Source organism: Lactuca sativa, chromosome 9 (genome assembly GCF_002870075.4).
Source record: "Lactuca sativa cultivar Salinas chromosome 9, Lsat_Salinas_v11, whole genome shotgun sequence".
Lineage (NCBI taxonomy): Eukaryota > Viridiplantae > Streptophyta > Magnoliopsida > Asterales > Asteraceae > Lactuca > Lactuca sativa.
This window is the reverse complement of record NC_056631.2, coordinates 150,431,985-150,441,485: the sequence shown is the minus strand read 5'-3', so window position 1 is coordinate 150,441,485 and position 9,501 is coordinate 150,431,985. Positions and strand designations below refer to the sequence as shown.

The 9,501-nt window shown below is 33.3% G+C and overlaps 1 long non-coding RNA gene across 1 annotated transcript; it reads right to left on the bottom strand.

Moving 5' to 3' along the window:
• Positions 1 to 6,251: 6,251 nt before the first annotated feature.
• On the bottom strand, positions 6,252 to 8,369 carry LOC122196180 (uncharacterized). Its single transcript, XR_008226879.1, has 2 exons — positions 7,774 to 8,369; positions 6,252 to 6,467 (listed from the first exon to the last, which is right to left on the bottom strand). It is a non-coding gene; the product is annotated as an uncharacterized LOC122196180 (long non-coding RNA).
• Positions 8,370 to 9,501: the final 1,132 nt, after the last annotated feature.

The following is a 9,501-nucleotide window of genomic DNA, read 5'->3' as shown; positions in this document are numbered from 1 at the left end:
CATGCTACGTTAGGTCATGTCAAATTTAGAAGGATGCATGAAATGTCAAAATATGGTCTTATTCCACCCTTTGACATGAATCTAGAAAAATATAAAACATGAATGCTTACAAAAGTAATGAAACAAACCTTTTCTAGTGTTACTAGAAATTCAACTATTTTGGAACTTGTATAAATTGACCTATATGATTTCCACTCTACTCCTACCTTTGGAAATAAAAAATGTGTTGTCACCTTATTGATGAATGTACTCGTTTTTGCTATAAATATTTGTTAATGCTAAAAATGAAGCATTGGAAAGGTTAAAAATATACAAACCTGAGGTGGAATTTTAATTGGATAATCCGGTCAAATTTCTTAGAACTAATAGGTGAGGGGAATATATACATCCCATATACTTCCAATAAGTGGTTATCATTCATGAGACCATACCACCTTATTTTCCCTAACAAAACAAAATTTCCACACACAAAAATCTAGTTTTAAAAGAAATGGTAAAATTGATGCTTTCTTACTCGGGATCGACTGAAGGACTCTAGGGAGAGGCAATGTTAATGGCCTTCTATTTTCTATGTAGGGTTCCGAATAAAAAGAAAAAAATTGTCCCATACTAACTTTGGTTCAAGAAAAAGAAAATTTTGAGCTAGTTTCGGGTATGGGACAACGGGAAGTTGTAAAAATTATCGATCCTAAAAGGAAGTTTTTGGAAGAGCATTAAGTATAGCGTATATTATAAGGAATATAGGTTCTATGTAATAGAATCTAATGATCCCCTCCCGATTAACATCGTTATCAAGTCACGAGATGCGATTCTTGATGAGTTGCGTTCTTTTTCGATTCAAAGGCATAAGAATCTGAATGTTGACACTAATGAGGTGCAAAATCCATAAAGTTTTGATGGTTTTTTGTACGAGAAGCACAAAATTTTTGGAAAAGTTAAAGAGCCCGAATTGCAAAAGATTTCAGTTCTGACTTCTATTTGTATTTGTTGGAAGGTATAAGAAATGAAATTGGTCTTCAATACTTTTATTGTTATAGTGTCGAGGATGACCCAAAGAACTTTGAAGATGCCATGGTGTTTCAAGATGTTATGATTTGGAAGGAAGCAATTGATGATGAAAGTCATCAATTCTGGAAAATATCACATGAGTGTTGTCTAATTTTCCTCCGGTTACTAATCCCACTTGGTTGTGAATGGATTTTCTAAAGAAAAATGAATGTTGATGGGTCTATTGGGAAGTATAAAGCTCGTATGGTTACTCAATAATTTAGACAAAAACCCACTGACTATTTTGATATGTATGCTCCAGTTACGTGTATTACTACTATTAGATTCTTATTTTGATATGTATGCTCCAGTTACGTGTATTACTACTATTAGATTCTTAATTGAACTGAAAAATATTCACAATATGATTATCCAACAAATGGATTTTAAAATAAAACTACTTAAATGAAGAACTTAATGAAGAAGTTTACATGAAAAAACTAGAAGTTTACGTTATGCCCGATAAGGAGCCTATGGTACCTAAACTGGTTAAATCTTTATATGGGTTGAAATAAGCACACAAGTAATGGCATCAAAAATTTAATGAGGTTGTTTTGTCCTCTAGTTTTAAGTTAACCAATCTGAAAAATGTGTTTATAGTAGATTTAAAGATGCTACTGGCGCATGAGTAATCATCTGCTTGTATGTAGATGACATGTTTATTTTTGGTAATGGGCAAGATCAGGGAGATGAAACTAAGAAATTATTGTAATCGAAATTTTCCATTAAATACTTAAGAGAAGGTGATGTAATTCTTGGAATAAGGATTAAGTGGGTGCATAAAGGTATAGTAATGAATCAAATTCATTATTTTGGGAAAATTCTCAAATGGTTCAATTTTAGTGATTGTTTTCCGATGAGCACTCCTATGGATTCCAGGGTGGAATTAATGTCAAATAGTGTCATTCCTATTTAATAATTGGAGTGGTATATGGTTATTAGCAACTTGATATATGCTATGACAAGTACTAGGCCTGATATATGCCATGATAAGTATCAGCCATGATATTTCTTCTGGATGCAAGTTAGATAACTAATATATAGGACTAGTTCTCAACTACTGGTTGGCTATTATTACTTCATATATGTGCCACTTCCTAGGCATCGAGGAAGCAAACTTGCATTAGGAACTCTATAATGGAATCTGATTTTGTTGCATTAGTTGTTGTTAGAAAAAGAAGCAAGGTGGTTAAGTAGTTAAGTCTATGAGATTCATCTTTGGTCAAATCCGATAGCACCTATTTTTGTCCTTTATGATAATGTTGTTGCCTTGGCGAAGGCACATACCCAATTTTATAATGTAAAGTCTAGGAATTTTGGTATTAGACACAATATGATTAGATAACTAATCATGAATGGTGTCATTTTGATTGAGTTTGTGAAATCGCAACAAAATTTGGTAAATCATCTGGATAAAAGTCTGAAAAGAGACTTAGTGAACCAGTTTGTCATTGGAATGTGATTAAAGTCCATCTAATTTTATAATGGTGACATACCCAATTGCATTCTAATATGACATTAGGAGTTGAGTTCATTATTTAAAGCTCACACTTATAGATTAGAACACATAAGGTATTCATCATAGGTATGTGTTCTGTTTTGTAATCGACTACTTTGAAGTTTAACTTATTAATAATTTATTTGATAAAATGTATATGCAGATATACAGAATAAAGGAATTACCTATGTGATTGTGAAGTGTAGCCACATTTCAAGAGGTTCGAGATTTGGGTTGATCCAATTATGAGATGATTAAGACACACGACTTTATAATAGTGTCAAGTTGTATTTTGCTAGACAGTTCCACAAACTAGTATGTATTGTTGTCTTCGGGTATTCAGTTGGCTTGAAGTGTTAAATTATTAGAACACCCTAATTATCAAATATTGAAATGTGTAAGGTACTAAGGTGTGATTTCAATTGTTCTAATATTTTCATTTATGTATTGCTTTGGTTTGCTTAGATTAACTTTATGTTGGCTCATGGGTTACACTAAATTATTAGAACACCCTAATTATCAAATATTGAAATGTGTAAGATACTAAGGTGTGATTTCAATTGTTCTAATATTTTCATTTATGTATTGCTTCGGTTTGCTTAGATTAACTTTATGTTGGCTCATGGGTTACACTAAATTATTAGAACACCCTAATTATCAAGTATTGAAATGTGTAAGATACTAAGGTGTGAGTTCAATTGTTCTAATATTTTCATTTATGTATTGCTTCGGTTTGCTTAGATTAACTTTATGTTGGCTCATGGGTTACACTAAAATAGGGGAGGATTGTTGGTGATTTTAGTGTCACTAGACATTGTGTAATTGGAACTAATAAATGAGCTAAGGGGTTTATAAATTATACTCTATATTATTTGTTCAGAGTGTGAGGATTGAACCATATATAAGATCAAATTATAAGTCGGTACAAAAATTTGGGGTCAAGGGGGATGCAGCTCGTTGTAGTGTCCAAGGGCAGCACCCCTAGCAGCGTCCAATGGGCAAAGTCCCTGGCGGTGGTCCAACTCTCTAGTGGGTGATTATGTTGATCTTGGTAATCTTAGGAAATTTGAATTAGGATCATAGTGGAAAATCCAAATTCTAGTAGGTGAATTTGGTAAAACTAGAAAATATCGCCAGTTTATGAAACCATTAATCATGTCATTAGTTATGTGATGGTGGAGCATTAACGAATTCCAACTAAATCAATCAACCTTATACTAAAAAAAGATTGTCCTTGGATACTAATTTACTTATACACGTGTAAAGATACCTGGTAGAACATGAAACAAAGAAAGTACACAAACCCATTTCCAAAACTGATCCGTAATTGCGAATCCTTTGCAATAGATAAGTGATCCCTGAGGCGATCTAACCAAAATCTAAAATGCTTTCCTAAAACTTGTAACTACGAATACTCTGATGAAAATCTACATCCCTTTCCTAACGCATTAATAAACCTAAACTAATCATTATGCATACTCAAACTGTAGACTCTCTTGACCTATGAAGTTGAAACAGAAAGTCAAAGCATCCTTCAAAAAACTAATCTTAATACCCAGTTCTCCCCCACTTATGGTTTGAACTACCACTGGTTGTCTTTTACAACATCGAAATCCTGAACCGCTTTAACCAACACTTACAACCCTTGATTCTCAAAGACTTTACCTAATATAGGATCACATAATCCCTCAAATAATCAGTTATACCCTAGAACTCCATCATATAAGAACATGAAATATGGCTAAGCAACAATTCTAAGTCTATGTAATTCAATCTAGTAGGATCTTTTGACAACTGGAAGTGTGCATGAATGTTCCCAAAAAAAATGAAACTTTTTCCTGTCAACAAGTGATCGGGTTACACTACTTGGTCATGAATTGACCGACTAAGACAAGATTAGTGTCAGTTACTTCATCACCTAACCCGATCATCAACATAATTATAATAGATTATCTTATCATAACAAATCACATTGTCCACCTTGACAGGTGTTGGGTTCCATACCATCCTTCAGATCCAATTAGTGACAACAATCATTAACATGACTCAATTGATTAAGAATAATTATACTCCTTTCTCACTTCATTTATAGTCTCGGTTGAAGCACCCCCCCTAACAACATCTGAAACACCTTTTGATGTAAGCAGGATAAATCTATTTTTGTGTCTTCTATATATCTGATGTAATTACAACGACTACCCTGATCTACTGATGAGCATCGACCATCTTCAATCTCTTAACTATCAATAACACATGACCATGCACCATCTCCCTTTTCCTATATAGGTCCAACAGTTCTGACCCTAGAATCGTAAAATTAACCTACATCGAGAACACCCATTATTCTCAAAACTTGATTGAAGACTCAACTTGTGACCTGGTCTCCACCATGGTCACCGAAACGACAAAATTATCCAATATCTAATACCCCCCCGCTTCTATCTAAGGAGTGGTAAGTATCCGATCTATTCTCCCTTGAATACAGGAGACAAGAAAAATATTACTCAGTCGTAGCAAACATCAACACAAGTCCTTGATTTATCATCCCTAACAAAAGATGCAATCCTCTCTTCGAACATCACAATCACTTTCTTCTTGAGTCTCGCAACTCAGGCTGATACTACCTCGAACTAGGTCCACACGATTTCATTCTCGAACGTCTTGCATATGCTCACAATACTCAGGACCAATACATTAGAGCCACTTACACCCAACCAGAGTCATCTACATCTACACCATCATAACCATAAGCTCGATAAGGATGGAACCATACTATAAATGAACTATAACTCCATACCATACTATCTACCATCTACCAGTTCCTTAGTAACCTCTTCGACTCTCCCTAATCATTGTACATATTATGTGCTTCTAGTAGTACAGTCCCATATTACCTTCCACACCTATTCATACTCGTCCCATGAATTTTCTCAAGGTTTCAAGTCACTACTCACTACCATTACTTAACAATCATATATACACATGCTAAAAAGAGCACATTTCACTAATCTTCCTAGACTCAACTTCTAGGATTCTTCTAACCATACACTCCACCACATCATGTTATCTAACTGAGAAGAAATTTCTACCAATTTCAATTAAGTATCTTACGAATACTAACTACACGCATCTAAAATTAGGCAGTTATTTGAGTAAGAGATCATGCACTACAACAACTGAACTCATACAAGAGTTGTGCAATAGGGATAAACCAAGCAATCTAAGACTACTCAATTCTAAGAGCATGTAATCCTAATACATTAGTTTAACAGTTAAGTAATATCGATATAGATTTCAAGAAAATCAGTAGTCAAACAGCTAATCTAACAGGTAATTCTAGCACATTTTCCTGATAAGCGCATTAGTCAATCTACTAGCATGCATAATCAAACTACAAGCTGCCTGGGTAGAACTACAATCACATAAATCATTATACATCATCACATAAAGAACATAAGTTAGTTTTATCACATAAATCATTATACATCATATCACTTTCACATGTTGACTAACCGCCGAGCTCAAATGATTCGACAATCTACATTCTATTCCCACAGGCATATGACACATATTTTAAACCGATCCCTTTTTATTTAGTTTTACTTATAAAACCAAATTGTTACAAGTATAAACCTTTGATGTGATACCAACTTGTAACATCCCAATATCCAACGATAATTTTTTTTTTTTGAAATTAAAATAAAAATCGTTCCAAAAGGTTTTATTCATAATCATTAGCAAATCATAAAGTTATACTCTCATGTCGTATCAACATAAACATAATAAGATTATTGAAAGTAAATTATGTTTTGAAAACCATAACATAATAAAGAACATGTAACTACATGTCATGCCCCTCCAAGAATGTCCAGGCATCCCAATCATTCCAGGTCCTTGTCCTTCGATCCTGAAGGAGCTGCAACTAAATACATAAAGTACCAACTGTAAGCATAAGGATTAGTTAGTGATCACAACACTCACCCATTATACATATCATATGAAATACACATTATATCACATAATAGCACATACTTCATGTAGATAAATCACATATTACTTACATTTTACCACATATAACTAAATACATGCATATGAACTTCCTAACACATATTGTTGGTACCAACCCTACACCAGCAAGCTGTTCCCCTGAAGGATTTGTCTCAGACAATGCCAAATTAGGACTGATCACTTCCTCCGTAGGGTCTGTCACGATCATCCAAACATGGCCTGATCACTTCCCTCGAAGGGTCTGTCATGATCATCGAAACAGTGACTGATCACTTCCCCCAAAAGGTGTGACATGATCATCCAAAACTGATCACTTCCCTCGAAAGGTCTGTCATGATCATCCAAACTATGACCACTTCCCTTGAAGGGTCTATCATGGTCAACATAAATCACATAGTCTATATAATAAGCAAGTTCATGAAAACTCACCTAAAGGTTCGATAAGATAATCCATACACAAGCTAGGTGGCACCAAGACTATCACGGACCACTACACAAATTTATACATATACATAAGCTAATTAGCAATTCAGGTACAACACTTAACTTTCTTTCCTAATAGCTTCTTAGTAATATCCTTGCACACAGTGTAAAAGGCCATTTAACGTTTCGATTTCACACTTTCACTTGTTACATTTACAATCCTTTAACTCCCTTTCTTACACCTGTTTTCTTACACCTCTATTCCATTCCTTACATATATGTATTAAAATGGTTATTCTATAAATCAAATACATATTTAAAAGTTTTCCTTAAATCTCGATTGAATAAATATGCTAACAGGTCATTGGATTATTTTTCTCCATAATCCTACAAAATAACTATAAGACACAAATTATCACTAATTTAATATTAAATGGAGAAACATGTAAATAACTATAAGACACAAATTATCATTAATTTAATATTAAATGGAGAAACATGTAATTGATGATTTCAAGTTCCCATACTCTTTCTAGAAATCGGGCTAATGAAAGAAATCCTAATCCATAAAGTTGATTTAGATGAAACCCAAAAATAAGAAAAGCCCACATTTAGAAATTAAATTGTTACAACAGCCCATTATCTATAATTGAAGTAATAAGTCTTATTATATATGAGCCCACTGCCCACCCACATTGATTCAATAAAATCTGGATCATGACTTGACGGGTTAAGGTGAATCCAAGTGAGTCTAAATAACTTATTCCTAAACAAATGAAATAGTCGCAGTCGAATACCTAAAACATACACGACCATCTTCGTACCCCTTGCCGGCAGCGCATTCATTCCGACGACTCTGCTCTCCTCCGGCGACGCCTACTGTTCAGCCCAGCTTCATGAACTAACCAGTCAAAGCTTCATCGTTGGTTCTCCCTTTCCTCACCTTCTCTCCATCTCAAAAGCAAGCCTTCTATAACGTCTTGTACGGTTTCACCTCCATGATTCCTTTTATCAAGAATTCATACAGCACAAGGCTATCATTCCCTTTCTTTCTTGTCACCAAAAATCTTAGTCCTTAAGCTTATTCTGTTTGCCGGAATTTACTCTCGAATGAACCAGATCTACCATCGGAGAGTCACGTCTAAAGGAGACTGCTCACTCCATACCGCATCTCAGATTTTGCTTACAATTAGTTATCTCATCGGAGAATAAAGATCAATTTGGACTTGAAGGTACTCACCGGAGGAGACGACTGGTTACATCAGTCACCCCGGCACTCTCTGATCTCTCCAATTTCCCTTTCTAGCCTTCCATCCAAGCACTGCAAAAGGGATGGATATTTTGGATTCGGATCAAGGAGCTTTTCTGAATCTCGATCTTTGTAGACCAAAAATTGTGCAAGGAAACGAAGACAACCTTTTTTTTTTTCTTTTTAATTTTATTTTTCCAGATTTGGCATAAACAGCCCTTGGGATTTCACATCATAACAAAACTAACCCTAAATTCGAATTGTCTTTAAAAAATTGAATTATTTAGATTATTATTATTTTTAAAGAAAATTACTAATCTAACCAAATTAAGTAATTACTTAACCATTTTTAGCCAAAAATAAACAATTATCCAAAAGTGGCCCACGAAACCGTAAGTAATTAAAGTGGGCTACGGTTACGCCAAATGGTCTATTATTTCGAGTTAAGTATAATTTTTTTTTTCATTTTGAACATCTAAAACCGTAAGTTATTTTAAAATCTATGGTTTTTTCTCGACAGACTACGGTTTCCCAAACCGTAGTTTACGGTTCTTAAAGTATATATATATATATATATATATATATATATATATATATATATATATATATATTTTAATAAATGGAGAGTAGAACCATAAAAAACGCAAAAAAAAACAAAATTAAAAAACCATAGGCTTAGGAAAACATACGATGTACAACCATTTAATGTACAAACTATGCATTACGTGATTATACACCGTAGGTTTCCAAAAAACCTACGAATTCAATGTTTTTTTTTTCCGAAAAAAAATCACGAAACCAACAATATATACAATTGTTTATTGGTTACAACTTTTATTTTTTAAAAAAACAAAAAAAAGAAAAAACTTAGGTTTAAGGGAACCTACGGTATACAACATTTGAATACATAAACTGTGCGTTAACTGATTGTATATACCGTAGGTTTCCAAAAAACTTATAGTTTCGTTAATTTTTTTAAAAGTTTTTTGAAAAAAAAGAATCTATAGAATCATAACACACACACAAATATATATATATATATATATATATATATATATATATATATATATATATATATATATATATATATATATATAAAATTGGTTACAGGTTACAACAATTAAGAAAAACAAAAAAAAATTAAAATCCCTTGTGTACAAGTCCACACTGCACAGCCTATGCATTATGGACTTGTACACCGTAGGTTTCATACGAAGTCTACGGTTTTAATATCTTTTTTTTTTACTTTTTTTTAAAAGAAAAATTATTCTCATGT